The following is a 19,906-nucleotide window of genomic DNA, read 5'->3' as shown; positions in this document are numbered from 1 at the left end:
AAAAAAATACAGAGACAGAGAGACATACAAATTGATTCCTGTCAATTTTTTTTCAATTTTAATTATAATACTGAGCTTCAGGTACCAAAGCACAGATAAATGTAGATGTTATGAGTCGAATTAGTATGTAGTGTTAGACAATAAAATACGGGTGAAATTTGATTTTTGGAAGATTTGTCCATGGCCGTTTAGAAATTTGCCCTGTATTACTCAAAATTAAGAAAAAATTATAGTGGGTTTTAGGTTATAATTGTACCCTTTTTTACCCACAAAACAAAGTTGTGTAGGATATAATGTTTTAAACCATTCCGTTCGTCCATCAGTCCGTCCATCAGTTTGTCCGTCAGTCCTGTTCTTGTCATCACAACTACTCTGAAATCACACAACAGAATTTCATGAAACTTTGTAGATAATTAGGACATACTATGTAGATGTGCATATTCACAGAAAATTATGATTCATTTTTTTTTTCGAGGAGTTATGCCTTTTTGAACTTAGAATTTTGGCCTAAATATACTACTTAATTCCTCTGAAACCACACTACATAATTTCATAAAACTTTGTAGATAATGAGGACATAATATGTAGATGTGCATATCCACAAGAAATTTTTGTCAGTTGACTTTTGTAGGAGTTATGAGTCTTTGAACTTAGGAATCTGGTGAGATTTTGTTTGTCCTGTGACAATGTGTGGACGTGGGGTATGTGAACGTGCTCAGAAATGTTCTTTAATTTTTACAGTATTGCTTGTCAAATTGTTTCAAAAGTTTTGCACAATGTCATTGTTCCTAAATTACAGATTCAGTTTGATTTTGACAAATTTTATTTAATATTCAAGAGTTATGTCCCTTTATTATCGGAAAATTAGAGTTTTTTAAGCTTGAAAAAGGAAGCAAATGTGTTACTTGGCAAAATGTTTTGGATATTTACCTAATGTCACATGAATGTCAGGAATTGCAATGTAGAGAGTACATTGTTGTAGATTTAACATTTACAATGCAAGAGGCATATCTCCTATATTACCTGAACAACTTAGTATTATTGCTTTTTTAATTCTACGAACATTTCATTGGATTAAAAGTTTTGCAAGAGGCATATCTCCTTATACATGTATTACCTGAACCACTTATTATTGTTGCTATTTTGTACAAAAAATTTCATTGTATTAAAAGTTTTGAAACTTTCACAAAATGGACCATTGGATTAGAAATTCAGGCTAACTTATCGGAGCCTTTTATAGCTGACTATGCGGTATGGGTTTTACTCATTGTTGAAGGGTGTACGGTGACCAATAGTTGTTAAATTCTGTGTCATTTGGTCTCTTGTGGAGAATTGTCTCATTGGTAATCATACCACATCTTCTTATTTTTATAAGTTTAGTATTTCTGGAATATTCTTCTTATGCTATGTGTGGAATGCTTTATTTGATGGTACATGGAAGGGAGTATTTGTAGTCATTAGATCACTTGGATTCTAGTTAGTTCTATAAATTTATCAAGGCTCATCAGCACAACAAGATGTATCTACCCTGAAATTTGGATAGTGAATTATACATTTTTTGCAGTTTTTGACTGTTATCATGAAAAATATAGGAGCCAGAGTAAAATTACAATTGCAAAAATGATAAGGACGACAAGACCCTGTAAATTTTAGAAATAAATATTTTCTACTTTCTGAGTTATTTCACTTTAAATATCAATTTTTTTTTCATATTTTTAACATTTTTTGCTGTTATTTTCAAAAACTGTAGGAGCTAGATTAAAAGTGGAAGCTAAAAAAATAATCAGCATGACAAGCTATATGTACACTGAAAATTTGACAACCAAAAAATATAAAAGTTCTTAACAAACTGGCAATTTTTTCACCAGGTGAGCAATACAGGCACAGGTGTGCCCCTTGTTTTATCCCTTTTATTGTGAGCAATATTATAACTCCCTCCTGGCTTTGATAAATATTATGTCTGAAATTCCTATTCCCTATATTGTGAGCAATACTTTAACTCCCTCATGGCCTTAATCGACAGAAGGTCTTACTTAGTTCATTATCCCCTTTATTGTGAGCAATACTATAACTCCCTCTTGACCTTGCTAGATATAAAGTCTGAATTTTATATCCAATATATTGTGAGCAATATTATAAATCTCTAATGGCCTGAACAGATAGAAGGTCTTACTAAGTTCTCTGTCCCTTTTATTCTGTTAATGTTTTAGAATTGCATAGCTTGATTTTTGTCTTATAATATGTATATACATATTCATTCCAATGACCTTTTCTGTCAGAATCAGTTAATATATAGCTTAATTTTGTTTCCATCTATAATTTGAAAAATTGAACAGTATTCATCCAATTTGGTAAACGAGGAAAGAACCTGCTTATATTACTGGAATCAATCTATATTATAAGCCCAACAAATGTCACTCGTAATTAACACTTAGGATATTATTTGTCAAAAAGTTCACATTTCATCAGGAAAAAGGAAGGTCTAAATTGATTGTGAAATATAACTTTTGGTTTGTTATATGCTGTAATGAGACACTTGTTATTTTATGGTTTTATTAAGCTTAATTTTGCTGATATTGGACATTTTCTTCAAAGAATGATTTTAGAGATATAAATGGGATCTGGAAGAATTTAGTGAGTATTTGACAGGAAGCAATCCATTGCTTCTATTGGGAGTTATTAGTAATAAATAACACATGATTTACAAAATTCCCTCAACGAAAGCCATGAGACTTTTACAGGCTGTAGTGATTTCTAACGAAAGTTTCGTAATTGCTTATTTATATGTTATATTTCCTGTTTTCTCTAATCCTTTCACTTTTTTCAACTATAGGTAGTAATCCCAGCAAGCAAATGTTGAATAAACAGCCTGGAATAAAAGTTTATCAAGGTTGCATAAAAATTGGTTAATATATGCTCTGTTGGTTGACATTTATATAAGGGGATGAACATTTGATTTTCCGGGATGTAATGCTTCTATTGGGAGTTATATATAACAGTTGATTTACAAAATTCCCTCAAGGAAGTAAGAATAAATTTGTGCTCTGCAAAGCTGCCAAAAAAGTAGCATGCATAGCAACAGATAGAAATAAGAGACTAATCTAGAAAAAAATCCTCCTTGCCCCCTTGAAATAATTCTAAGTTCGGTGACCTTATTCAACTTATCTTTCCCATTGAACTTGAAATAAAGGGTACCATAGATACAGTTTAGTCTGCTTCATATCTTGACTTAAAATTAGTTGTTTAGAATAAAACTTTATGACAAAAAAGTTGATTTAAACTTACCAATTGTGAACTTTCTATTTCTATGTAGCAACATTCTAACAGGTCCTGCAAATTAATAATATATCTCCCAGTTGATAAATATTCCCAATGTTGCGTTTCTTATCATGATATCTTATCAAGAGTTTCAAGTGGTAAAGTTTAGTCATCCCTTTCAAAATTTTACAGACCATTATGAAATATTTGTGTCACAGATGACAATGGATGTGTACCAATTGTCGTAACCACATCCTGTCCTCTTTTCCTCGACTGTGACATCATTCAATTTGTACTTTCGTAAGCAACATAATGGGTGCCACATGTAGAGCAGGATCTGCTTTCTCTTTTGTAGCAACTGAGAATACCAAGAGTGTTTGGTCGTGTTCATATTGCTGATCACTCTTTAGTTTTCTATTTTGTGTTTTGTAGACTGTTGTCTGTCTTTTCAGTGCTTTTCGTTTTCTTGCATTTGTGAAATTTGAATATCCCTTTGATATCTTCCACTTCTGTTTTATAGGAGTATATGCCGTCAAATGATGATTTTTAGGCATTTTTTGCAGAAACTCTAAGGTAGAGAGGATCTTTATGTAGGTTAAATTGTCAGCAAAATAAGGTCTACAAATTGTCAATTGACCCCTCACAGGAGTAATTGTCCTTGAAAGATGATTGTTACATATTTTGGGTTTTTTGCAGAAACTATTATAGATAGAGAGAAACTGTTATTCACAAGAAATGGTTCAGCAAACTAAGATCTACTAACGAGTCATCATGCCTGAAATTGTCCGTCAATAATTTTTAAGAGTCATTGCCCCTGAATGATGATTTTTGCACATTTTAAAAATTTTTGTTGAAAACTTTTAGTAGATACATACTAAGGTAGAAAATGATCAGCAAAATAATTTCCACCAAAATGTAAAAATGACCTTATTCTTTGGATGACTCCTGGAGGAGTTAATGCGATGATTTTTACCAATTTCTTGTCTTTGCCAATTATCTCAACAACAATAATAAATAGGTGAAAACTGTAAACAGCTAAAATTATCAGCAGATCTTCAAAAACTTTGAAAGATTTAAACCGTTGGATGACAACTGGAGTTCTTGTCCTGAATAATATGTTTTACTTGTTTTCATGTAATGGCCAATTGTCTTAAAAACTATAATAGATAGGTAGTAACTGTGAACAGTAAGAATGATCTGCAAAACATCAAGATCTACAAAAATGCTCCATGACTGAAACCATTCAATAGCTTCTTATAGGAGTTAAATCCCTGAAATGACAATTTTTGACCAATTTTTGTAATTTTACCAATTATCCAGAAAACTATAATAGAAAGGTAGAAATTTTTACAATAAAAGTGATTGTCAATACAAGATCTACAAAAAAACAAACTTAATCGATTGCCATAAATATATAGTAAAAAGGCATACTTTTATCAGATGAGCATTTCAGGCTCTTAGGAGCCATTTGTTTTTAAATTGTGGAGATCTATTTCCCCCTTTGGCCCTGAATAACTTCACATTATACATGTACATGTACTCCCAATGTCTAGGTTGGAAAGGTATTCCTGTTGTAAACAACTAAGTTATTCCAGTCATAAATTATATTGCAGTTGATTTGACATGCTTTCATGAACACCATATATATAAATAAAGAAGTTGTGGAATGGTTGCATGAGACAACTATTGCTCTGTGTTGAAAGCCTTACTGTGACTTTGAGATGAAGAACAGCAATAAAAGCGCTGTTCCTTTGCTTTTTGTGTGTTTTTTTGCTGTGCATGTACTGATTTTGTGTCATGGATGCATATCCTTTGTTTTTTCATTATATATCCACCAGTAGCCATGTCAGTTGTTCTTTGCGACCAGTTGATGACATCAGTGTATTTTCTCAGAATTTTTAATGCCTATTACTATAAGCAAGGCTGCAAAAAGAACATATGAGATTAGTATGTGTTATTAATCGTCCTATTTTACTGTATCATATACCCTAAGTAGAAAATCGGGGCTATTTAAACTCTTTTCATTTGCTAGTGTTATATTCACATTTTCATATCTTTGCTACATCTTTTTTATGCCTGCTTGGTTGCATGTTTTATGACCTTGATCCATGGTAGTTTAATGGATAGTGAAGGTCAAACCCAGCAAATATATCGAAATCAAGTCCAAGGCAAACATTATTTTGACTATTTTTGGATGCCAGTGATGCACCCATTACCCAAACTTATGGAACAACCCTTTGATCATGGATTCCCATCTTTCAGGCAAGGTTATAACCATTGAATCATTGATTTAGTTGGACATGCATGCACATCACATTTTATGTTTGATTCATAAAGCTATAGGCATTGATAATAGCGCAACTTTGGGGATAGTTTTTGTTTTAAACTACATTTAAAGAATCTTTTTTACAATTTGAGGAATTCATCCTTTTCATTTATTTATAATAGAAAAATATTTCATTTTCAAAATGATGTAATTGAGATACAGAATCATTATTTTCTATTTACGAGTCTGTGAGTGACATTCTGTAATTTACTGAAGATATATTTTAGAATAACAAACAAGAAGTTCTTTTGTATGGAATTCTGCACAGGAACTTAAACCCATACCAATTAGGTTGAATATAATTATTATTCTTAGGTGTTGTTTTGACAGCGAAAACAAAACTGAGGACATACTAGCTATTGTCTGAGTTAATACTTTGAAATCTTCTGTATAGATATGATTTGATTGGACTATTTCAGACAATAACTAACTTTGATTTCTACAAATAAGTATGTTATTATTGCCCAGGAGATATCTTTGTTAACATCAAGAAATGTATATTGAATTAAAGATAAAACCGGTCCTGTCTGACACATACTAACTGATCATTAATTGAATTGTCCAGTCGGCACGAGGCGCAGAAGTATCCTTTCCGTAGATTTATAAAAGGAAATTTGATTTCCTTGTCGTCTTGAGTTCACAATTATATATGAAGAACATAATTTAGATATAAAAGTTAGATCATTATGAATATCATTAATATATAACTACCATGTAAGAAAATAAAACGATGCAAAATTTATGTCACTATTTTATCAGAGACATAGAGTGTATGATATAGACATATGATTTCCATATCCGACAACAGTTAATTACTTTAAGTAGAAACTTTCCCAATTAACCAACAATGTATACAAATAGTTTAAAGGTAATTGTATCTTCCTCCACCCCCTTCTTAGTCCAAAATCGAGAGAAAAAAAAAACACTTTTTACACTGGCCATATCTTTGAAGGAACATAACACACAAGTTATATATGAATTTGCAAACCTTCTTTTAGATGAATTTTACCTCTTGGTTTTCTTATAATGATAAGAGGATGTGGTAGGATTGCCAATGACACAACTGTCCACCAGAGACCAAATAAGATAAGTTTAAAAATCCTATACCTGCAATTTGAGGCTTTGGTTAAATAATTAAAGATTACTTTTAACCAATAGCTCAATAGCTATGAAAAAAATTAAAAAAAACCAAAATAATTTACCGGTACCATATAACACTGCCAAACTATAAAATAAAAATGTTCAGTTGGAAATGAGGTAAATCTAAGGTAAATTTGCCTATAAACATAAAATATGGAGATATGGTATGATTGACAATGAGAACAACTATCCAACATGGTCCAAATGATGGGGATTTAAGCAATTATAGGTCAGCATACGGCCTTCAACAATTAGCAAAACCTTTACGGCATAGCAAACTATATATAAAAGGCCATAACATGACAAAATTTTAAACAATTCAAATGAAAAAGCCAACAGCCTGATTTATTTCAAAATAATTAATTAAAAACAGATATAACAAACAGCAAGCAAACCACAACCACTGAATTACAGGCTCCTGACTTGGGACATAAGGAATGTGGCAGGGTTAAACATGTTTGTGAGTGCACATAAGGAATGTAGCAGGGTTAAACATGTTTGTGAGTGCACATAAGTAATGTAGCAGGGTAAAACATGTTTGTGAGTGCACATAAGGAATGTAGCAGGGTTAAACATGTTTGTGAGTGCACATAAGTAATGTAGCAGGGTAAAACATGTTTGTGAGTGCACATAAGGAATGTAGCAGGGTTAAACATGTTTGTGAGTGCACATAAGGAATGTAGCAGGGTTAAACATGTTTGTGAGTACACATAAGGAATGTAGCAGAGTTAAACATGTTTGTGAGTGCACATAAGGAATGTAGTAGGGTTAAACATGTTTGTGAGAGCTCAACCTTCCCCCTACCTGAAACAATGGTGTAACAGTACAACATTAGAGCAAACTATTAAATTCAATGCTGTCTCACCTGTGAACATCATTGATTCCCATGAAAACCCTGCAGGTAAATTAAATTCAAATTGAATATAAACCTGTACAGTTTCCTAACATCCTCTTTGTATTTTTGTAGATATTTTATAGAGGAATGACTCAACCTCCTGTTAGTGGACCATCATGATTCATCCTAGAAGAATAATTGGAAAAAAATCTGATCCTCCATTTTTTTTTGTTCAGCATGGTTCATTTTAGATTGAGCTCATCATTATTTATCTTTGAGTAATGACTGCAAAATTTTTCAGTCTCATCCTTGAGGAAAGCAGCATGGTTCATTATAGATTGAGGCTCATCCTAGCGAAAGGAATAGACAAAATTCACATCCCCCTCCTTGGAGTCTCATTATGGTACATTATAGATCAAGTTCATCCTACAAGGAAATAACAGCTTTCCCCTTGAGAAATCAGCATGATTCATAAAAGATTGCAGCTCATCCTACAGGGGAAAAAACAGCTTTTCCCTGAAAAATCAGCATGGTTCATTAAAGAATGCGACTCATCCTACAGGGGAAAAACAGCTTTCCCTTTGAGAAATCAGCATGGTTCATTAAAGAATGTGGCTCATCCTACAGAGAAAAAACAGCTTTCCCCTTGAGAAATCAGCATTGTTCATTAAAGAATGTGGCTCATCCTACAGGGAAAAAACAGCTTTCCCCTTGAAAAATCAGCATGGTTCATTAAAGAATGTGGCTCATCCTACAGGGAAAAAACAGCTTTCCCCTTGAGAAATCAGCATTGTTCATTAAAGAATGTGGCTCATCCTACAGGGAAAAAACAGCTTTCCCCTTGAAAAATCAGCATGGTTCATTAAAGAATGTGGCTCATCCTACAGGGAAATAACAGCTTTCCCCTTTGGAAATCAGCATGGTTCATTAAAGAATGTGGCTCACCCTACAGGGAAAAAACAGCTTTCCCCTTGAGAAATCAGCATGATTCATAAAAGAATGCAGCTCATCCTACAGGGAAAAAAACAGCTTTTCCCCTGAAAAATCAGCATGGTTCATTAAAGAATGCGACTCATCCTACAGGGAAAAAACAGCTTTCCCCTTGAGAAATCAGCATGGTTCATTAAAGAATGTGGCTCATCCTACAGGGAAAAAACAGCTTTCCCCTTGAGAAATCAGCATGGTTCATTAAAGAATGTGGCTCATCCTACAGGGAAATAACAGCTTTCCCCTTTGAGAAATCAGCATGGTTCATTAAAGAATGTGGCTCATCCTACAGGGAAATAACAGCTTTCCCCTTTGGAAATCAGCATAGTTCATTGAAGAATGTGGCTCACCCTACAGGGAAAAAACAGCTTTCCCCTTGAGAAATCAGCATGGTTCATGAAAGAATGTGGCTCACAATACAGGAAAAAAAACAGCTTTCCCCTTGAGAAATCAGCATGGTTCATTAAAGAATGTGGCTCACAATACAGGAAAAAAAACAGCTTTCCCCTTGAGAAATCAGCATGGTTCATTAAAGAATGTGGCTCACCCTACAGGGAAAAAACAGCTTTCCCCTTGAGAAATCAGCATGGTTCATTAAAGAATGTGGCTCACCCTTCAGGGAAAAACAGCTTTCCCCTTGAGAAATCAGCATGGTTCATGATTGAATGTGGCTCACAATACAGGGAAAAAAACAGCTTTCCCCTTGAGAAATCAGTATGGTTCATTAAAGAATGTGGCTCACCCTACAGGGAAAAAACAGCTTTCCCCTTGAGAAATCAGCATGGTTCATTAAAGAATGTGGCTCACCCTTCAGGGAAAAAACAGCTTTACCCTTGAGAAAACAGCATGGTTCATTAAAGAATGTGGCTCACCCTACAGGGAAAAAAAAATAGCTCTCCACTTGAGAAATCATCATGGTTTATTAAGGAATGTGGCTCAACCTACAGGGAAAAACAGCTTTTCCCTTGAGAAATCAGCATGGTTCATTAAAGAATGTGGCTCATCCTTCAGGGAAAAAACAGCTTTTCCCCTTGAGAAATCATCATGGTTTATTAAAGAATGTGGCTCATCCTACAGGGAAAAACAGCTTTTCCCTTGAGAAATCAGCATGGTTCATAAAAGAATGTGGCTCATCCTACAGGGAAAAAACAGCTTTCCCCTTGAGAAATCATCATGGTTTATTAAAGAATGTGGCTCATCCTACAGGGAAAACAGCTTTCCCCTTGAGAAATCAGCATGGTTCATTATGGCTTATTGATCATCATGGCTCATCTTCCAGGAATGACTGCAAAAAATTCCAAGCCTCCTTTTAGGTTGATCATCATCCTGTGGTACTTATTAAATGCATGTATAATGTTTTCCATAACAGTACATTTAGTATTCAAATATGTATGTTGTTTTTTGGATTTGTTTTCATAATGTAGAAAACACAATGAATAGTAACCATGAAAATATGCATTGGAACTAATTAACCAGTAGAAATAACATAAGTTTAATAATAAAGAATTGTCATTTTAAGTGAAAAGTTGCAAAGAGAATGATCAAGCTAATTACATAATGTAAAATAAGAATATCTACAATTTGTCAACAGAGACGGGTAATCCATGTTAATTATGATCCCAAAAGAGTAATTAAAAATTGATTTATGGTACCAATTATTGGACATTTTTTGAAAAATTGATGGTAAAATCATACACAACATAACCTCATGACAAATGAAGAATGGGTTGAGTTACTAAAATCTTTACTTATGCCTCAGAGATTTCAACACTCAGCAATTAAATAAAAAAGTTTGACTTTTGAATGCCTATATGTCTGTGCTGTTGATAGTTTTATAATGATGTTTTCTGCCATTTGTTTTGTACATACATTTGTCTTTGTTGAGGTGTTAGATTAGATTCTATCTGTGAAGTGAAGCACTACAGTTTACGGCTTCCGCCAAAAACATACTGGTTCAGCTGTAAAGAAAAAGGTTACATTTTGTGTGATATGATAGCTTTTGTGGATTCATTCATTTTCGTGGGTACTAATTTTCAAGGATTGAAAAAAAATGTATTTTTTTGTTGAACATTTAAATTCATAGTTCATCTGTACCCACAGAATCCATGAAAACTGGTGCTCAATGAATAATAATAAATCCACAGTCTTATTTTGCCCCTGAGATCTAAGCAATGGTAAAGTTCTTCAAACCTTATAAAAACATGCAAATTTTATTGATGGCCACTTTATATATAGCATTTTGTAAAATGTATGTTGCAAAACATATTTTTGAGTAGGTTTAAAATCTTAATATTAATGCAAAGATATTAAATTTAGACAATTCTGACAATTTTCCCAAGAAAATTGATGGACTGCAGCAAAAATGTTAGACAATTGAAAGATATAATTACTCATATCTGACTGACTTGTAAATTGTGAACACCTGAGGATATTTAACTATAATAGATTTGTAATAATTTATGATTTTCAAATTCCAGGGGCAAAGAAAATGCTTTATCATACTTTCTCATTTTGCAGAATTTACAGAATAATTTTTAAAACTGAAATTGAGTTTTAGTTTTTTAATTCCTTGAAACTGTTTAAGAAATGGCATAAATACTTGTAATTATAAAATTATAATTGTGGAATAAGCATTTCATGAGTTATCTCCCATTGGTTAGAATAATACTTCTTGCATAACTATATTCTTTCAAGAGTTTACAAAGGTTAAATCCTTCACCCCAGTGACCTCAAGCTCATTTTGCATTGTACTCACTGTTTAAACTAATACTTGGCTGAATGTAAGAATATTTTTGATACAAAGATAACAAAGAGGTCAAAATCTTGGCTTTAAAAAACAGAAGGTCAGAAAAAACAATGATCAAATATCAGCACATATGTTATTTACTATTAGGATCATTTATATAAGAGTACAAAACTTACAAAGAATTCCAGATCTATTATAAAGATTCTTCTGGGATTTTAGAAATAATGATTGCCTGGTGTACATCTTGTCATTACATGTATTGCTCTTATGTAATAAGTTCTACCTCATTTACAAGTGAAATTATTCATGTATATATTACCCTTTCTACAATTCCTGTCTAGACAACAAAAAATTAAATGGAATGGCCAAACCTATGCTGTATGTAGAAACCTATTAATGAGATTATTAAAGTCAAAAATGTGGGGAATGATGCTATGGTTTTTGTCTAAACAATAGCATTCTGTAAACTCAATCAGAATCTGAAGGAAGGAAGTCGTAACTTAGAAAATAATGACCACGCCAGAGATGTGTCCAAGTAAGAATAACATATATACCTCACAAGCTGTGCACCAGTGGTGCATAAACTGGAACTTTTTCAAAACTTATTTGTTATGTTTATCAAGATAATGTTTGTTTAGTTTCCTCAAGTATGTAGAACTTATGTATAAATAAAGTTTGCAGTACTTAATGAAGATATATTGTGCATTTTGTGGAGGTTAATTCTCCAAATCTTCTTTAGATCTTTGTAGTGCTGTGTAGTTACGCAAAATTAGTTATTGAAAAATATGTAAATACATGTGTTTTCTTTTTTGTTTATAGTAAAAAAGTAGTTGTTGTCAATTATTGTTACTGCAGAATAAGACATGTATGTATGTATGTGGTTTACAGTGGTGCCAAGTCTAATGATTGGTGTAGAACATCATTGATATAGTTAATACAATATTAGTATGATTTGTATTACAGATCTATGATTTACTATCCTGTACGGAGAAACATTCCCTTAGTGAGATAGTTACATCCCATTACATCAGTACATGGCAAGTTAATGTGGACAATACTGTTAATTCTCACTGTGATTGTAGTCAGAGTACGTAGAATTCTGGATTGAACATTGGCACTTCATGTGTTTACATCGTTTACTACGTTCCTGACTTGTGACATTACTGATAAAGGCCATACTGCACATACTCTATATACATAGTTGTTATTTAGTGACAGTTCTTTGGAAATATAGGATTAACAGATACATACATAAAGTGCTTTGTAAAGGTAAGATTTATTTAAGTGTTTGGCTCAGTTGTTTTATTATTTATAAAATCTTTAGTTTTTACATTTTAATTATCATCGCATCATTCTCACTCATTCAGCAAAAGTAATCCAAAATTTTGAATTTACCAGATTTAAGTCTGTTAATTACTTTAGACCATGAATCTTAGACTGATGTGATTCTAAATAAGTATATAATTTTACAGTAGACTGAAATCTAATTCCATAAGAAGTCAGCTTGTATGTGATTTTAGAAACTCAATTTAGTGTATCCAGTATTTCTTGAAATTGTAAAAGTTGTCCCCCTTTTTGGAAGTTACAGTGGGAGATCTGATTACATATTTGTTAATAAAAAATAAACAAGTCAAGTTTAACACAATTCAATAAATATTTTCAAGCAAAGAAGAAAAAGTTTTATGTAGAATATTAAATAAAAAACTTTAAGCATCAATACAGGAAAATAAATCTGACCTGCAGCCATAATTTATGATCAAAAATGAAAGTTCACTCAAAATATATTCTGTGGTCCGTCAGGGCATGTTTCTCAAAAAAATTAGATAGGGAGGCATTTAAAAAAAATTATTGGCTGAAAAAAAAAATGTCACGATCCAAGACAAGGTCAGATACTAAGCAAAATGCTGGTTCACTCGAATGAGGTTACTAATTCTTCATAATATTGACATGAGATTCAGTCAGTTTTTCAGTCAAATTATTGCATAAAATCTGTTTAAGAAGAACAAATTTAAACTTTTTGAGTGGCTAAAATTGATTTATTTGGAAACTCATAAACGTTTATGGAAAACATGTTTCAAATTCTGCACGAGAGTTCTGAAAACCCCCCAAAATTTTACTGGATACAGAAATAATTTTTTGGTTTATATTATAATCAAAATGTAACCCCTGGAACCCTGAAAAAAAATGCAGTTGAACTAGAGTAATGTTCATTTATTCATATTTGGTGTTTAAAAATTCAGATTTTATATTGGATATTGTGATATAATTTGAAATTTAATATATGAAATATGATATACATGTATACCTTGGTTGAAATTATTCCCAGCAATGTTAGATCTGCAAATTTGCGTTAGCAAATTTTTGTCCTTCCGTTATGGAATTTGAATCCATGTTATGTCTGCATATATATCTATATTTATTTTGAGTTTGGAATATTATGTCAACTTTATGAAAGCGCATAAGTCAACCATCTCCTTTATGTCTGTAGAAATTGTTTTATAAACTGAAAACTAGCTTTTTATGTCCAAGGCTAATGGAACTAATTTTTTTTCAAGAAAAAATACTTTAACTTGTAATGGTGAGAAGAAGAGAGAAAACCTATTTTATGAAGTTTATGAAACATTTAGTCTGACAGAATATGAACTGGAAAGCTTCATTTTAATCTTATATGAATTGACACTGTATGTTATAAAGTGGGTTCCTGTTAGCTACAATAATAGGATTGTATATATATAGTCTGCATTGATCTATTAAATGTAAGAAGTTATAACAATGTGGAAGTTGATGGATGGCTTTCTAGTTTCTGGTTATATTGACTTATTCCATTTAGTTATTGAGTTTTGGAGAAATTTCTTTTTTATGGAAACTTTTTTGCTGCAGTTTGTTATGAGAAAATTTGGATATAGGCAACTTCCTGTTTAAGAAATGTCTAGATGCAATTTGAAGAAAATAGTCTCTTTTTATCACTTTGAACATTATTTTTATTATTTTTTGTTTTAAATGAATAAATGAAAATTGGAGGGAAGGTAACTCTTAAAGGTATATTAATGATATTAATTAAAGCAAATACATAATACACTCAAAATTGTCCACTATTAAGGTTTTGATGATTTTCATTCATGGTTTTTCTCACAATAATGCAAAAATTGGGATCCAATATATATATAGATTTTATTTCATATAAGAACTGTTTCTAGCAATTACTTGTTATTTATAACAGAATTCTGTGAATAGGTTTTTGAGAAATTGCTATTCTAAGTGAAAATATGCATATTTATAGTACTTATTACACACATTCTATATAATGATAGATCTATTTCAGCCATTTTAAATTAATGGTATCTCTGGAAGTATAAACGTTACATAGATGATCATTTATAGGATATTGAGATGTAGTTCAAAGTGATCTAAACGTTCTAAGCACTTACAAAGTTAAATTTCATTAAAATCTGAAATGCAGCTATATTACTATACTTTGCCTCAAAATAAACAAATATTTGTAGAATGAAATGGCTTTTTATACCTTTCTAGGGGGGGGGGGGGGGGGGGGAGGTGAATTCATTATCTTACCTTCTTGTTTACATGTTGATGAATTTTATTCTGCATATTTCTTTTCTCCATGCATAGCAGGCATGTACTTTTGAAAGATGCTCATTTTAAAACTCTAAAAAGTTTGGTTATTTGTAAGTTTCAACTGGGTTCAATGCTTGGTAGGCAATTTCATTGCTACATCTGTATTAAGATAAAGCATTTTATTTTTGAATGTTATGAAAAATTATGCTTAAACATAATTTATGAATTACATTTTAATATTCATTTTTTACAAAAAGATTTTTTCCTTGAGACAAAATTGTTTGAAAAACACAGCAACAAAGTAATAGACCTGTTACAAGTTTCCAATTTCCTTGTGTACAGTAATAAAAGTCATTGTATCTTTATAGAAATATGGTATTCATTGCACTTAAAGTTGTTGTAAAACTTGGCTTTATTGGTAAAACTTGTTTCAGGTTACATGTATATTTAAAAAGCTTTTATCATTTCATGAAAAAAAAAACAGTTTGAAGTGCCTTGGTGACTAGAAATGGAAATTATTTTCATTTGAAGTACATTACATACTCTTAATAACATATTAGAAATACAGAACTGAAACAATATATAAATCTCATTTGTTAAAGTGTTGAAGTGTTTCTCTTTTCACTTTTATCATAACAAAATGTAAGTCTTCCTTTACAGATCATCAATATAAGATATAAAATTTACTTTGATATAGATCTTAATATACAAAAATTTAGTGTAAGTCCCTAGCTTATAATGGAATTAGTTAAAATGATATGTCCAATTACCAGAGAGCTTAATGTAGTAATGACACAGACTGGGCAGGAAATTAGATAATTAAATCAGTTCCTATTGAGAGGCTCTTGTATACCTATAAAACTCTAAAACTAAAGTGCTAAGATACACTGTGCAGAATCTGTTAACCCTTCAAACCTGTAATAAGTATTAGAGGAAATGCACTGTGTAGATCTGCTTAGCCCTTCAAACTTTTAATAAGCACCAGAGGTGATATATTGAGACAACATATGTTTTGAATGATGTATCTTGTGGAGGATAAGTGTTTATTTTCTCAGCAGGAATAAATACAATTCAGATGTCAAAAATGCTTTTCACCAGTTATATACAAAGCATTTGAAGCTTTAAAATCTGTCTTTGATGAAAAAGTAAGATTTTCAATTATTTTTGAAGGTCAAGTAGGTACATTTGAGAAATCATTAGATGGGATTTTCAATAGACCAAATGTCAAACATAACTTGAAATAAAAAAGAGGGGAAGTCAAAGTTAACAATTAGATTTGGTCAATGTTCCCTTTGAAATCTTAAAATGTCAACTGCGATTAAAATAGAAATACAAATTTCATAAATACATGCATTGTAAAATTCATGTTAAAGTTTTGGAAATGAATATTTAAAAAAAAATTCTATTGAATTCTTGCAAACAATCTTTGACGGCAGATTTAAGTGCTTACTAAAAAATTGGAAGTTTGAAATTAGGAATGAGTAGTTACTATGGTAAATTTTGAGAAAGAAAGAAAAAAAGGAATTGCAATATGTTTTAAGTCCTCTGAAAAACTACTATGATTCAGATATTCATCAGTCTCTTAATGAAAGTCTGATTAAATGAGTATCAACTTTATATTGGATTGCTCGGACATTCTGAGCTAAGTGATACTCAAGTACTGCAGCACTCGTTAACACTCTTAATTTATATTCTGTTGCCAGTCTGAATAAGAATTATAAATTAATGTTATTAATTATTCTGATAGATTGCAGGTACAAGTTGTATGTTGCAGGCTTTTTGGTCCCTATTAAAAAAAATTGTCAATTGTGTACCTCAGTAACTTGTAAACTTACAATATTTGTCAGAAATATTTAATGAATCAAGCAACATTCTCTTACATGCCTTTATGAGCAGAGAGTATATTTAATGAATCAAGCAACATTCTCTTACATGCCTTTATGAGCAGAGAGTATATTTAATGAATCAAGCAACATTCTCTTACATGCCTTTATGAGCAGAGAGTATATTTAATGAATCAAGCAACATTCTCTTACATGCCTTTATGAGCAGAGAGTATATTTAATGAATCAAGCAACATTCTCTTACATGCCTTTATGAGCAGAGAGTATATTTAATGAATCAAGCAACATTCTCTTACATGCCTTTATGAGCAGAGAGTATTGGTAAGGGTCTTTGCTAGGAAGAGATCTATTTTTTTTTAATTCCTAGATTTAATCCCTGGATTATTTATATATATAGCTAAATAAAAATTGTATTTGTCAAAGTTTTATGAATTCTCAGCATGAAACAATGCATTAAAAAATCAGGTGAAGTAGATTAGCAGTATTAATAAGAAATAATGTCTGAGAGTATGACATTAATTAGCTTTTTGGCGACAATGGAATGTATTTATATGAAGTAGGTCAATTATAAAATAATAATAACTCAAGTAGGTTCTTCAAGTAATATAGAATATACTTTTATATTCATTACAGTTTTTGAATTGAAGAATGTAAAAACTGTAATGAGAAATAATGGAAAAATAAATTGTGTTGAATAACTTGAAATTATTGAATCTATACACTTTTTTTGTGCTTAACAGGTTCAATTTTAGAAAAGGTTGGTGGCATCAATTGTCTCGTATCTTTAAAAAGATTAAGATCACTGAAAATAAAAGTAAATCAGCCTAAAATGATTTAAGATCCTATATAAAACAAATAATTCTCGTTGGCCGAGTAGTTTAAGTAGTTCATCTACTGTATCCTGTCAACACTGAGGTTGTGAGTTTGAACCCCTCATGTGCACTCAACTCCAATCTTGTTGGTTCTCTCTAGGGACTCCAGCTTTCTCCCTTAAAACTGACCACCACAATATAGCCAATAGTGCTGAAAGTGGCGTTAAACACCAATCAATCAATCAATCACAAAATTCTCTAAAATTAGGATTAACGCTATACTAATATTTAGCAATTTAATTAAAACAACTGAGTTCTCTCTCTACATAACAAAGCAGGGTGAGAGGTATTCTCCAAAAAAAACGGAATGTATGTATACTATTTTGATAAACAATTATTATTCATACACAAGTTGCTGAGTATGTCTGCATGTGAATTATTTGTTAAAAATCAAAAGCTCAAAAGCTTTGAGAAAATTATAGTTGCTTGTGGGTGGTATGTTAAACATTTTTTTTTATACATTAGTACCTTATAAATTTGATTAGATTTAGTCAGAATCTTGTATGTTATCTTAACATACAGATTTATATTCATTTTATATCAAAGTGTCCAGCAGGTAGTGAATATGAGCTGTTTATAACTAGATTCTGTGATATCAAGGTGGCATTCTTCATAAAATGTAAATATCTCACTTGGAAATACAGTATACAGGTTCTGATTGAAACTGGACCCAGAACTTATTCAACAGAATTCTATAAATATATATTTATAATCTGCAGTTGAAAATCAAAATGTATGTGAGTAATCAAGGAAGTTATATTCATATACCACCCTTGGAGTAATGGATCTAGATTATTAGTAGAGACGCCCATTTTGGTAATTTTAATATGCTTTATGAATGTCAAGGTTCAGGGAAAAAGATATTCCTGGAAATGATCCCTCAAAAAAATATCATGGAAATCAGTCTTTATGACATCTTACAAATATAAGTACTCTAGCTCTGTTTAACAGCTGTTGAATAGCAGAAAAAAAAAAAAAAAACTGCCACGATTCCTCTAGTCTGAAAAGGGCTTACAGGTTAAGGACAACTTTTTTAAAAAGATTGAAACATTTTGAATTGTCTCAAAAAATAAAAAAAATGCATTTTCCCTTCAAAATACCCTTTGTTTTGACTTATCACTTGAACTTACTAGGTATCTGATAATAAAGTGTTAATCATGACACCTATTTAGGAACAGTTGATAACAGGTATACAGTAGTTCCTAGATAAGTCTGATGCTGAGTGACATTGAATAGCCTTATCTGACCTCTGGCTGTCAGATATTGTTTATATTTACACATAATTATATATACCACACAGGGGGATGTTATATCAGGGGGCACACTTCTCATGGCAAGGGTTACCTATTATGTGGTAGTAAATCTGTTGTCTGCTGTGGATTATCTTAATAAAAGTCTATAAAACAGAGATAATTTACCATAAAGTGATAAGTAATGTGCATATTTTGATAACAACAACACAGTGAACTATTCCTTATTGTAGCAACTTAGTAAAACTTAACAAACAACCAAATGATAACAGTTTGTTGATGTTTCTTCCAGCAGTTAGTAATCATTAAAAATCTGATGGATAATAGGATACCATAAGAAGAAGAAGAAGGTACTTGTCTCTGAGTTTTTTTTTTACATATATATAATACTTATATAACATATGTTATATAAAGGTATGTAGGGAAAAAAATCAGACATAAGTGCCTGTGGTTTTTCCATGAAAAGAAAACAGCCACCTATTTTTAGGTTTCTGTGATTCACCTTCATCTTGTAAATAATAGTAGATATAGTTCTATTGGCCACAAATTTTAGGATTGTTTTCATATTTTTTGCAGCCATGTGTAAATAATTTAGCCAAGCAAGCAGTAGAATGAGTTTGTTGTATGTTGTAGGTAATTGCTTGACAATTTGTTGTTGACACTCGGAAGTTTACATAATAGCCTAGCGGTAGTCTGGTCACGGGTAAATGACTTGGTTAATGTCAGAATGTTACAATATACTCAGCAGCTATTGTTAACATACAAAATATAATAATGTTGTTAGATTATTATGAACTTGTTAACTTTTAAGTCAGTTGATTTTTATTGATTTTATTTTTCTCAGTATGAAACAAAGAAATGTACAGCTATACAAGAGAAAATGTTATTTATTCCTACTTTGGATCAATGGATCTGTTATGTCATCTATTTTATTGGGGAAAAAAGGAAAATATAATCTACTGTAAAATTATTGGGATATTTCATGCAAAATTTATCTGAAATCATCATGTACATTTCTGATTTGAAAATTTAGTAACTCCTTCATAGATTGTATAAAAAAGAGGCTAAAGATGCC

The 19,906-nt window shown here is 31.4% G+C and overlaps 1 protein-coding gene across 1 annotated transcript in view; it reads left to right on the top strand.

Annotated features, from left to right (window-relative positions):
• The first annotated feature begins 12,227 nt into the window (after positions 1-12,227).
• LOC127731771 (neuroglian-like) overlaps positions 12,228-19,906 on the top strand; it is a 157,157-nt gene continuing 149,478 nt past the window's right edge. Inside the window, exon 1 of the mRNA XM_052240634.1 lies at positions 12,228-12,561. The gene's annotated coding sequence lies outside the window, so the exon portion shown is untranslated. The remainder of the gene's footprint in view (positions 12,562-19,906) is intronic.

Source organism: Mytilus californianus, unplaced genomic scaffold (genome assembly GCF_021869535.1).
Source record: "Mytilus californianus isolate M0D057914Y unplaced genomic scaffold, xbMytCali1.0.p SCAF_1, whole genome shotgun sequence".
NCBI classification, from domain to species: domain Eukaryota; kingdom Metazoa; phylum Mollusca; class Bivalvia; order Mytilida; family Mytilidae; genus Mytilus; species Mytilus californianus.
This window is presented reverse-complemented; position numbering and strand designations above follow the sequence as displayed.